General features: G+C 39.3%; 1 long non-coding RNA gene across 1 annotated transcript in view; it reads left to right on the top strand.

The window, feature by feature from the left end:
* The window catches only part of LOC147369785 (uncharacterized), a 142,747-nt gene that overhangs the window by 29,595 nt on the left and 99,453 nt on the right, over nucleotides 1-13,699 (top strand). Inside the window, exon 3 of the long non-coding RNA XR_015167881.1 lies at nucleotides 10,603-10,788. This is a non-coding gene — a long non-coding RNA (uncharacterized LOC147369785). The remainder of the gene's footprint in view (nucleotides 1-10,602; nucleotides 10,789-13,699) is intronic.

Raw genomic sequence — 13,699 nt, forward strand, 5'->3', positions numbered from 1 at the left:
TACGGGTGCTGCCCTGGGGAGTGAGGATAGGATGAATAATTACAGCAGGGTCTGAGGGCAGCCCAAGGATGTGAATGTCTGGCTGTGGGCAGGAAGAAGGGTCAGTTCAGAGGTGGAGGAAGGGCCCTCTATCTTAGGTCTCTCAGTTTTGCCAGTGGCTTGTCCTAAAGTTACCAGTTAGGTCACAATGCTTTTTTTGTAATTGAGGGGTTTAGGTGGGGAGGGGATGAAAATAGAAATAATTTATCTTCCTAAAGCAACAGATCTGGGCATAAGCCCAGTGCTACTGAAAGGGTCCTTTTCATGATGCGTGGGCAACTCTCTCTGCTTCCTAAGTCATCAGAGAGGCGATAGGAATGACTTTCAAACATGGACTCTGTCAAGTGATGCAAAACTCCCATGATTTACAACCCAAAGAAGTTTATCTTGCTCTGGGAAAAAAGAAGACCTTGGAACCAAAGCTGCACATTTAGAAGCCAATACAAACATCTTAAAATAACTCCCCCTCCTCCCTCCTGCTCCCATTATGAGAAATGGAGAGATTAAGCAAGAGGTGGAGGGCTGTGGGTAGGACCATTGCAATCACCAGTGATTGAGCTTCAAGGTCCAAGGCCTTTGTTGTGGGCATTGGAATCCTAATGATTTATAATTAACTGCAACAAGAAAACCAAATGCCATGCACTTTCCTAACAGAGCTACAAAAATAACCACATTCACAGTGTTTGTAAAATTGGAAACAAATGTTCTAAGGAACATAAGCGCTCCATGCTGTCCTACACAAGCTTTGGAGGAAGAAAAATATTGGCATTCAGTCACGACCATAAATGATGAGCCAATATCATTTGTCATGGGAAATTCATCTAGGCAAAATCAAATTGCACCATTAGGCCTCAATGACTCTGAGAAATAACCATACTGAAATGCTTCAAATTAAAATCACTCAAGGGCTGGGTCTAACATTCTCTTTCCTCTTCTCTGCTGAATTTTAGAATCTTTTTACATGGTTATCTCTTTACATGGAAGAGCTGAGAAGGGGAAAATAATGCCTAACTGTACCCTTGTCCCTGAAATGGCTTAGACCTATGTGGTTCTTTTTTTTTTTTTTTTTTAGTGGATAAGTAAAAGGGTAGTAACCATGAAAAGTATAGAGAGACTACAAGGTATCAATAGTACAGAACAGCATAGTGACCTTAGTACGGGGAGGGGGCTCTGGTGATTGGCAACTGGATTAATAACATACAACCTTAGTTTGCAAAAAATATTTTTATATATATGAATTCTTCTCCATAAATAATCTTAGTTCTTGTGCTAAAGTGGAACATGAAAAGTTTGATTATGGAATTTTACCAAGTTAAGAGAAATTTTCTATCTGTAAGGACTCCTTTGATACTATTAAATGTCAAAATCATCAGCAAAGGGTAGAGGTAATGATGCTAAAACAATAATGAACTAAGTCTAGGCCTCCCTTCTTTAATTTGCACATCTCTATGAAACACCTCATGTGAAGAGTTGACTCATTGGAAAAGACTCTGATGCTGGGAGGGATTGGGGGCAGGAGGAAAAGGGGACGACAGAGGATGAGATGGCTGGATGGCATCACCGACTCGATGGATGTGAGTCTGAATGAACTCCAGGAGATCGTGATGGACAGGGAAGCCTGGCGTGCTGCGATTTATGGGGTCGCAAAGAGTCGGACACGACTGAGCGACTGAACTGAACTGAACTGAACTGATGAAACAGTCTTTAGCATAATTCCCATTTTACATGTTGGAAAACAAAGTGTCTGAAATCTTGCCAGATTTCTGTTAGCAGGAAGCAGAGCTGGGATAAGGACCCAGTACTATTTGACTCAAAAGCCCATACTCGAATTCACTCTGTATATTTCCCCCTTTTAGGTTAATGTTTTCCAAATTGTGGTTTATCAGCTCTGAGGGGCCATAGGAAAATTTCAGATGACCTTGCCTCTCTGTCCCTAATTCTGTATGTCAGAGAGGTAGAGAAAAAAACCCTTTCAACTTTCCCATCTCATAATCTTGCCTCTGATTCTGTGAATTAAGTAATGTGCCTCCTCTCTGGGGACCCAATACAGTAGTATTAGCTGAGTGAGAAGAAATATAGATAAGTGAACTTTCTAATTGACTAACTTGAAGGTAGCAGGTATAAAATGTAAGCTTGAAAAGTGCCTGAGAATCAACTGTACAGACATAGTCAGTTTATGTAAACTTTGAGCAATGAATATGTAAATGTCCTACATATTTTCATGCTTATACACTTCTAACAGACATGGGTGTGGCCTCCTGGGAGAACTCTGGTTTAAGCCTTTCTGCAAAAGTCACCTATGAGACTGAGAATTTCCATTGTCTCTGTCCAAAACATGGATTAATTGAAGACATTCTCACTCCTGGTTTTTGTTTTTTTCCTTCAGAGAAATTAATTCTTCCTATGGGAAATTTTTTTTTAATACCCTAAACTGATCTGAACTTTAGGAACTTGAATGTTGCATTGTAGCTGCCTCTAAGGAATATAATCTATTCAAGCTGTTAAACTGTTGAGAACACAATAAATAGGACATTTTTATAGTGTTCAGGATATGAAGCTAAAGCATTCAGCTGTGGTGTGTATGTGTATTTGCTCACATTTAATAACTAGTTAAACATTTCAAATCTCTTTGGATTTATGTAGGGTTATTTATTACAAGGCTCCTGAACTTTTTAGAGGCAACAATCTTCCGGTGATCTTTATCAGGCTGTTCTCCTACTTGGCTGCTTGTTTGGTTCTTTCTTTTTTCCTTCTCTTTCCTCCTCTGTCTTTTTCCTTGAGCTTAGTCTTAACAGGAAAATAAAATGTCAACTATATCAGGAAAAGAATCCAATGGTAAAATTTGCAAATGGGAGTACAATTGGAAGGCAACACCAATGTTAAGCAGCCAGGTTTTATTATTTTTTCTCTCTCTCTGCTAATTAGGGTGCACGTTTCAAATCTTAAACATGTGCAGACTTGTGAGGGATCTGGCATGTAGAGAAGGGCTTAATTCCAGCAGCTCTTGATAGCTGAGTGTTCAGGGTTGCAATGCTCACAATAGACACCATCAACAACTCATATTTTTGGATGCCTTTTGCACAAATGGTTGTATGGAAGGAAGAATCAGAGAAATTTAGAGCCTGCCTGAATTCCCAGTTGTTGTCCCCCCCTCCTTTTTTTTTTTTTTTTTAGGTCAGAAAACAAAGAGGATCTTACCTGGAAGCCTGATATGTAAAGCAGGTAACCTTGAGTGGCTGTGTATATGAATGTGGGTGCATGCGTGCCTCCCATTCATTCCTCTGTTAGGACAGAACATTTGTCAGCTGGGAGCAAGTACACAAAATTCTTAGGATTATAGTTTGAAAGTTACAGATTTTAGACCACCTCTTCTATTGAGAGAAAACCCAAGTTCCAGAAAGCTACACTGAGTTGTTCAAGGTCACACCACTAAAAGAAGTGGCACAGGCACTTGAATGAGATCTTATGTTTCTGAGCACCCTGCTTTTTTTTTTTTTCCACCTGCTACATTTATTATACATTCTTTTACTTCACATTCTCATGTATATTTTAACAAATAAGTCCACACTTGCCTTTCTGTTAGCTTCTTTGGAAGCCACACATTTCATTTCAACTATATTTTCTACTTTGTCTAAAGAAGGGCTGAAAAGGTACTGTTTGTATGCTTGTGTAACCTCGTCTGTCTGTCTTTTTTTGTTTGTTTTGTTGAGATTCAGTTGACATATAACTACCCTTTCTTTTTCCATGCATTGTTTCATGAAATGTGGAGAAATTATCCATTTGCTAGTGAGAAATTCAGTGAGATATATGTGCAAAGTTAATATGTACCTGAGGATAGGTTTAGATACTTTGTAAAGGGAAAAGATCCTGATGCTGGGAGAGATTGAGGGCAGGAAGAGAAGGGGACGACAGAGGATGACATGGTTGGATGGCATCATCGACTCAATGGACATGGGTTTGGGTGAACTCTGGGAGTTGGTGATGGACAGGGAGGCCTGGCGTGCTGCAGTTCGTGGGGTCGCAAAGAGTCAGACATGACTGAGCGACTGAACTGAACTGAAAGGCTCATTAAGGTGATCTTTAAAACTATGTATATTGCTGTCAAATTTGGAATAAAAGAAATAACTGCAAAAGATTGGTGTAGCAATGTTGTAAAAACCAAGAAGGATTCTTTGTAAATGTCTTCAAGCTCCCATCACTCTTTAAGGAAACCTATTGGAAACTGGAGACATCACATTATGAGTTTCAGTTCAGTTCAGTTCAGTTCAGTCACTCAGTCGTGTCTGACTCTTTGTAACCCCACGAATCGCAGGATGCCAGGCCTCCCTGTCCATCACCAATTCCTGGAGTTTACTCAAACTCATGTCCATAGAGTTGGTGATGCCATCCAGCCATCTCATCCTCTGTCGTCCCCTTCTCCTTCTGCCCCCAATCCCTTCCAGCATCAGGGTCTTTTCCAATGAGTCAACTCTTTGCATGAGGGGGCCAAAGTACTGGAGTATCAGCTTTAGCATCATTCCTTCCAAAGAACATCCAGGGCTAATCTCCTTCAGAATGGACTGGTTGGATCTCCTCGCAATCCAAGGGACTCTCAAGAGTCTTCTCCAACACCACAGTTCAAAAGCATCAATTCTTCGGTGCTCAGCTTTCTTCACAGTCCAACTCTCAAATCCATACATGACCACTGGAAAAACCATAGCCTTGACTAGATGGACCTTTGTTGGCAAAGTAATGTCTCTGCTTTTCAATATGCTATCTAGGTTGGTCATAACTTTCTTTCCAAGGAGTAAGCATCTTTTAATTTCATGGCTGCAATCACCATCTGCAGTTATTTTGGAGCCCCCCAAAATAAAGTCTAACACTGTTTCCACTGTTTCCCCATCTATTTCCCATGAAATGATGGGACCAGATGCCATAATCTTCATTTTCTGAATGTTGAGCTTTAACCCAACTTTTTCATTCTCCTCTTTCACTTTGATCAAGAGGCTTTTTAGTTCCTCTTACTTTCTGCCATAAGGGTGGTGTCATCTGCATATCTGAGGTTATTGATATTTCTCCTGGCAATCTTGATTCCAGCTTGTGCTTCCTCCAGTCCAGTGTTTCTCATGATGTACTCTGCATATAAGTTAAATAAACAGGGTGACAATATACAGCCTTGACGTACTCCTTTTCCTATTTGGAACCAGTCTGTTGTTCCATGTCCAGTTCTAACTGTTGCTTCCTGACCTGCATACAAATTTCTCAAGAGGCAGGTCAGGTGGTCTGATATTCCCATCTCTTTCAGAATTTCCACAGTTTATTGTGATCCACACAGTCAAAGGCTTTGGCATAGTCAATAAAGCAGAAATAGATGTTTTTCTGGAACTCTCTTGCTTTTTCGATGATCCAGCGATGTTGGCAATTTGATCTCTGGTTCCTCTGCCTTTTCTAAAACCAGCTTGAATATCTGGAAGTTCACAGTTCACATATTGCTGAAGCCTGGCTTGGAGAATTTTGAGCATTACTTTACTAGCGTGTGAGATGAGTGCAATTGCGTGGTAGTTTGAGCATTCTTTGGCATTGCCTTTGTTTGGGATTGGAATGAAAACTGATCTTTTCCAGTCCTATGGCCACTGCTGAGTTTTCCAAATTTATTTATCATTAAATGACTTAAAAAAATTGTTTGGACAACTACCAGTCTCAAGTTTATGATAATGAGGACCTTTTTCTTTAACATATACCAATGTAAATTTTCTAGCCACTTGAATTATAATTTCTCAAAGGTAACAGCATATTGCTTCAAACCCAGAATATGTACTTTCCTACTGGATTCTAGTATGTAATATGCTATATTTATTGAACAAAGCAATATTATCCTCTGTAATTACAATTTAGAGTTACTTCTAACTCCTATGTGATATTAATAATATGATTAAAATTTTCCCTTGGAAAATCTCTATACAAAATATTCAGAATATCTCTGTAACTCCGCTGCCAGCAAATATGGTAGTTTCTGCCCTCACAGAACTGACTATCGAAAATCTCTTCTTATATTATCACCATTTGTTTGGAATTTTGTGTTTTCTTTGTCAAGAAGAAACATTTATTATGTATATATATATATGGATGGTTTTTGAGTTGTCCTGGGTTTCCCACCAAGCAAATACCTGAGGTTTGGGCGGGTGTGAATCTAGTAGAAGATGGAGTAGGCTGGGAGCATAGGTTGTCCAAAATTCAAGTAATCAAGTTGTTAGCAAGAGTAGTAGAACAGAGCCTTGTACTCTACCCTGTTTAATCCCTTTGCTTATATGATGTTGAGGCTCCTAGGTCTTATTTCTTTAGGCAGAAAGGAATCAAGGGACGCTAGGCTAGGCAAATTCTTCTCATGTTTAAGCCAGGGGCAGAGATGCTAGAATTTCCTTTCTGCCTCCAAGCAAAGTCACCTTTGCATGGACTGACCAACACTACAGAGCCAAAGCATTGATTTGTAGGTAGAATTTGGTTCATTTTCTTAAACTGTCTTTTTTTTTTTTGAACATGAATGTGTTAGTTGCTCAGTTGTGTCTGACTTTTTGCAACCCCATGGATTGTAGCCTGCCAGGCTCCTCTGTCCATGGGATTCTCCAGTCAAGAATACTGGAGTGGGTTGCCATTTTCTTCTCTTGAGGATCTTCCTGACCCAGGAAACAAACCTGGGTCTTCTGCATTGCAGCAGATTCTTTACTGCTGAGCCACCTGGGAAACCCTAAAACTGAACTATGCAAGGACAGGTAGGCTTCAGGGCTTGGATGCTCCAATCAATCTTCAGTCCTTTGTTGAAAGTTCTGCAGCATGCTGGTAATAGCCAAGTTGTCCCAGCAATCATGCATACTTCTCCAGGCCTTTGAGAACATGTAGATTTCAGCAAGGATGCCCAAAGCCACACACTTTCCCACTTCCTCTGTTACCCTTGCAAAATAGAAAGTTCATCCTAGTCAAAATGAATTGGTAGAGCATGGCCTTGAGAATCTGATAAGTTCTAAGAAGCCACCCTCCACAGTAACAATAAATACCACTTTTTTTTCCCCTGTCATCTCAGGCCTATATTTTTGTTATTAAAAAAATCATTGCCTCTCTGATTTTAAACAAAGCATTTTTGTTTTCTTCAAATGTGGAAAAATCTTGCTTTAACTAGATTATCGCCTTCATGAAAATTGCTTCTTTTCTTTGATTCTAAGATGCATTTTCTCTCACATTTGAACATTTCTGAAGTGCTGAATTAGTGTACAATGTATGTGCTTTATGTGATGTTCCACTTTTACTGAAAAGTTGTTATTAAATTGATGATTCATGGCAAAAGGATGACATCATGGAATGAGGAGAACACTGTAAACTTTTCAGTTAATTTCTAGTTTTGAATCTGAATTGTGTAACTGCAAGATCATGGTGGGGATGATGGAAGAGAAAGAAATGTGCAGAGATGGACAGATTCTTGAACTAGAAAAAAGACTATGCTAGAGAAACTTTGCTGTCTTATTTTTACTTGGGATTATGGTTTTGACCTCCATTCAGCTGCCTTTAACTGGGCGTTTCCCCCACTGACTGGAGTGGGGAAATTTGGACCTGCTCTATCAATACTATTAAAAGCCATTTATTTACTGTCTACTGTATAACATTACAAAGAGATACAGAGCACAGCCTTTGAACCTTAGGATATGTTGATTATGGTAAACTGAGAGGGTTTTGTGGCTTCACTGGTGGGGAAGGTCTTCCATTAAATGTTATTTTTGGTAGCATCTTTATTATAAAATAATTCAGAAACCATATGCAATTCAGTCACTGAAAGTATAAAATTCAACGGATTTTAGTATATCCCTATAGTTGGGTAAACATCACCACAGTCAATTTTAGAATATTTTCATCACCCCCCAAAAGTTCCATACTCTTTAGGAGTCATATCTCATCCCTCCCATCTTCCTCAACTCTAGACACCACTATTCCATTTACATTAAAAAAAAAAAGGTTCATTTATTTTTGACTGTGCCGCATCTTTGTTGCTATGTGCAGGCTTTCTCTAGCTGTGGTGCCCGGGGACTACTCTCTAGTTGTGATGCGTGGACTTCTCATTGTGGTGGCTTCTCTTGTTGCGGAGCGTGGGCTGTGGGTGTGCCGGCTTCAGCAGTTGTGGCACAAGGTCTTAGATGCCCCACGGTATGTAGAATCTTCCCAGACCTGGGGTAGAACCTGTCCCAAGCACTGGCAGGCGGGTTCTTAACCACTGAACCACCAGAGAAGTCCTCCATTTACATTTGAAGAACAAAAATACAGCATGATGGAAGGGCTGGATCAAAGTAATAATTTAGGAATTAGAAGTTTTAAGAAGATTTCAAATTTTGACATTGCTTCTTAGAAATTATACAGTTTCTTTGAGCCACATTTTCTTCATGTGTAAAACTGGTATAATGATACCCACATCACAGGTAGTTATTATTAATGTAGTGGTTGTGAAGATTAGCTAAGATAACATATGTGAAAGCACCAACATAAGGCATGTCACATGGTAGGTTCAGGATGTGATTTTCTTCATCTTTTCATCTCTCTTCAAAATGGGCCTCAAGTTCAACTGCTGAAGGATGACTGATCTCTCTCCTCCCTTTATGTGAAGACTGAATCCTCTGTAGGGACCTACTCAGGTTCCCTCCTGGAAATCCCCTTTTGGAAGTGTTTAAGGCCCTAAACTTTTGCTGGGGACACCTCAATTCAGTAGTTGAATTGATAATAAAAAACAGGGGGTCTGGTTTCCATCTTTTAAGAAAAGTCGCATCATCCACTTTATTTAGATATTGAGAAGTCAGTCTAAACTCTCAAAATTACCAACTAAATGGTTCTCAGATGAATACGGAGTCCAAGGAACCAAAGTGGCCAACAAGGGTGGCGGATGTGGAACAAAAGCTATGATCCTCTTAGTACCCCCCTGTGAACCTCCATGCAGTACCAGGAAAAAGAGATGAGGGTCACTGGACTCCAAAAATCTTTTCCATTGGCTTTTGACTCTGGAAAAACCCACTGAGCACAGCCAAGACTATTCTTTGAAAATCTCAGAGAGGTCTGATTCATCTTTAATTATCCATCCTTGAGTAGTAGAGAGGTGAGGGACATTTCTGTCTTAATGTGATGGATGGTGAAATTGAAGTGTTGGGTAATTTCTGTGGTCTGAGGACCTGAAGTCTTCCAAGGAGAACATTTACGATGATCTTCTCATGGTTCTAAACCCTCTGCTCCTGTTTCTGCCAGAATCAGAATGCTCCTGAGAGCTTTGGTTCTTCCTATGTGTCTATTAACTTCTGCCAACACAAGCTCCAGGTTATTAGACTAAAAATAATTTAGTAAAAAATAAGTTGATGCACATAACTATTTTGCAAAAGAAAAAACATAAAACAAATATTCTTCAGATATTATTCTTTGATAATTTTGGTCCATGATTATGGCTACTCTGCACTCTTTATTCACCTTTAAAGATTTTTGCTTATTTAAAATTTAACTTTTTAATTTCTCCCCATATATTTACTATTACTTCAAATTCATTTCAAGTCCATTATTCTTATTCTTTGATGTTTACTGAAGTGGAAAATTGAGATGATAGGATTTAGTTGAAATATTCAGAATATCCAACAATTATGTGGTGATAAAATAAACACACATGTTCAGACACTTTATATATATATATAAAATATATATATGGTATGGAACCTATATTTATACAATAACAGTAATTTATAGAAAAGAATTTGAACAACCATACATCAAGCTTTGAATACTGTTTGCCTGGGTGGAATTATTTTGCTTATTTGTGATTTTTTAATCCATTCAACAAATTTTATTAAGGCCCTACTAAATGTCAGCCATATTCTCTCCATTGGGGAGAAAGCAGTAAAAAAAAAGACAAGAGGAACTTGCACCCCTGAAGGTACATATCAGTTGGGAGAAAGGGTAGCCAAAAAAATTAAGTAAAATAGGTTCAATGGTGAAAAGTACTACAGAGAAAAATGAGTCAGGGAAGAGGCAGAGAGTGTTGGGGAGGGATCTCAATTTTAAAGAAGGCCATCAGGGAAGGTCTGACTGTGGAGGTAAATTTTGAGTAAAAACCTAAAGGAGATAAGGGTATGAGCGAGGTGGATGTCTGGGGAAAATGTATGCTAGCCAAAGGAACAGCAAGTGCAAAAGGCCTGCTGGGGAGTATGCTATGTGTGTATGGGATATGAGATAAAGAAAGTAATCATGAGTCAATCCAGGGTTTTGGCCATGGCAACTGTGAGGATGGAAGTGCATTAATTGAGATGGGGAGACCTGCAGGCCGATGGGGTTTGGGAGGCACCATCAGGAGCTTGGTTTTGGACATGTTAGATTTGATTAACATGATTAGATTAGATTAGTCATCCAAGATGTTTCTCTAATGAAAATGCATTGTTTTTGAAATGTGGAAAACAACAATAAATGACATTTTAAAAGATATTCTACTGTGGGACTAGGTTGTTTCAATGAATTCTTTATTGCTGCTGTAGATTGTTCAGTTAACTAAATTTCTGTGGCCCAATTGTTTTTCAGTCAAACCATCTGGACCTGGTGTATGCAGGAGACAACTCTGGGTAGCCACCAGCATACTTGATCCTAGGGCTACCCTGCTTAGAAGAAAGCTGAAACAGACTCAGCAATGCTTTGCTGTCTTGGCTTTCAGGGTTGTTGACTCAGCTGACTTCCTAGATGCTTGTTTTAACCCACCCTTCCCACCAGGTAAGCTCTGCCTGACTTCCTAGACATTTGACTCTTTCATCAGTTTTTCTTACTTCACATACTTACTTGAAGTTTCAAGGGTCTGGGTCCTCAGTTCTTCCTGTCATCTGATGGCCTTTGCCTAAACACACTGATCCTGTAACCATCATGCTCTCATAAAGCAATTCACACTACATTTCATGAACACCTGTTTTATACAAAGTACTATACTAAGCATTTTGGGGATGATAAAGAACTTGAGATGTGGCTTTGATAATTAGGAGGTTTCAGTGTTGTGGGGGATGTAAATATATATAATGAGGTGATGATGACAAACATTTATGAGTGTGGAGGGAAATCTGGGGCTCTGATTTTTGTAATAATGACCTACTTAGTCCCACTAGCTCTGGACTAGCATTTTATAGATTTTTTCCTAAAGGTTCTTTTTTGTGCTATTCAATATTTAGCCTTTGTTGTTTCTTCTGATTATGAAGTAATAGATATTCATTGTAGAAAACATGGGAAAAGTAGAAAAAACATAAAGAACAACAAAAACTACTCATAATCTTATCATCTAGAGATGGAATGTTTCTATTAATGTTTGAGTGTATTTTTTCTTATTCTTTAAAAAAAGTTTTATTGTTGGCATTTCCCCACATCATTAATATTCTTTGGAAGAATGTTTTTAAATAGCTGAATGGAATTGATGTTTCACCGTTTATATACTGGCCCTCTAATGTTGAGTCTTTTCCTATTTTAATAGCTAGATTCTTCCTTGCTTGAGCTTCACAGGCCCAGAGTTGAGACTGTTCTAAGATACCTGGGGTAGAGTAGTGTTTCATAAAAATGGAGCTGTGTCCACATGGCGTACACTTGGGTGAGAGGGGTGCAACCCCCTGAGACATAAATGACAGCATGTAATCTGTGCTCCTTCTCAGCTCGCACATGCATGAGCATAGTAGATACCACACCTAGAAAGTCAAAGAGGCGCTTGTTATATATTTGAAAAGCTGCTTACCATTACTACTAGACCAAGGAACTTTGAAATATAATTTTAATATAGTCAATTTTTTTTAATGATAATTATCACTAGTCGTATTTGTCAGGTGGAGAAGGCAATGGCACTCCACTCCAGTACTCTTGCCTGGAAAATCCCATGGACGGAATAGCCTGGTGGGCTGCAGTCCATGGGGTCGCTAAAGAGTCAGACATGACTGAGGGACTTCACTTTCACTTTTCGCCTTTGTGCATTGGAGAAGGAAATGGCAACCCACTCCAGTGTTCTTGTCTGGAGAATCCCAGGGATGGCGGAGCCTGGTGGGCTGCCGTCTATGGGGTTGCACAGAGTCAGACACGACTGAAACGACTTAGCAGCAGCAGCAGCATATTTGTCAAGAGAGCTGTAAAATAGAAATGACACAGGACCCTTCTTTTAAAAAGTAGAGGATGACCAAAGCAAGATGGAAGAAAGTGGCATCATGGGTCCTCTGCTAAGATGAATATTCCTGCTTCAGTGAGATTCCTTCAGGAGAATGAGCTTAGGAACAGAGAAAAGAAAAAGAAAAGAGTGGAAAGACAATATTGCGTTGTTTTAGATTCTGAAAACTGATAATGCTTTCCAAGTCTGGTATGTGAAATTTGCCATTCTTCTTTGGCTATGCCAGCCACAGATGAGTATTTTCTTGCCAATTAGAACATTTTGAGGTGTTTTCCTTTTCTTCACGTGATATTGGTTGCAATCCCATGCTTGCCATTACTTATAAATTAATTTCTGGAATTGTAGTAAATTCTAGGAAAACCAATAAAACCACAAATGTGCAGTTAAATCCTTCTGTACTTTAGAAAAAGTACTTTATTTATTTTTGTTTATTTTTTTTTCCTGTGGAAAAGATATAAAAGTTAAAAACAAAGTTTCCATAAGTGGATGGCTAGTTTATAGAATACATTTCTAATCTCCTTTATTCTTTAGTCTTTTCATTGCTATAAACTTGTTCTCTCATTTGCTTAAGGCTATTTGATTATCTTTCTTGATAGGAATAGTAAAGAAATTAATTGTGAGGATCTAGGCTGATGGAAAGAAATTGATGGAGTATCTTTTTCTTTTGACAAGAAGTATCAAAGCTGATAATCAGTACTCCTTTAAATATAGCCAAACCAGGAAGTCAAGTAGAGAACTGGTGACATCAGTAAAATAGTGATAAATAAATGGTGTATTGAGATGATATAAAATGTCAGACAGACTCAATTGTTTTTAAAAGTGCACTTTCAGCCTTTTCTGAGGAAGACTTTCTCAAGAATTTTTGGGGAAGTAGTTGTGAATGTTGTAGAATAACATCTCTCCAGGTGAGTTCTGCTGCTGCTGCTGCTGCTAAGTCACTTCAGTTGTGTCCAACTCTGTGCGACCCCATAGACGGCAGCCCACCAGGCTTCCCCCGTCCCTGGGATTCTCCAGGCAAGAACACTGGAGCAGGTTGCCATTTCCTTCTCCAATGCATGCAAGTGAAAAGTGAAAGTGAAATCGCTCAGTTGTGCCCGACTCTTAGCGACCCCATGGACTGAAGCCTACCAGGCTCCTCTGTCCGTGGGATTTTCCAGGCAAGAGTACTGGAGTGGGGTGCCGTTGCCAGGTGAGTTCTACAGAATGTCAAAGAGTGGAATGGACCCCTGCTATGTGCACTCAATATGTCAGCAAATTTGGAAAACTCAGCAGCAGCCACAGGACTGGAAAAGGTCAGTTTTCATTCCAATCCCAAAGAAAGGCAATGCCAAAGAATGCTCAAACTACCACACAATTGCACTCATCTTACACACTAGAAAAGTGATGCTCAAAATTCTCCAAGCCAGGCTTCAGCAATACATGAACCATGAACTTCCAGATATTCAAACTGGTTTTAGAAAAGGCAGAAGAACCAGAGATCAAATTGCCAACATC

The sequence above is a fragment of the Bos grunniens genome, chromosome 7, assembly GCF_055505025.1.
Source record: "Bos grunniens cultivar Pamir isolate PY7600 chromosome 7, Bosgru_T2T1.0, whole genome shotgun sequence".
NCBI lineage: Eukaryota > Metazoa > Chordata > Mammalia > Artiodactyla > Bovidae > Bos > Bos grunniens.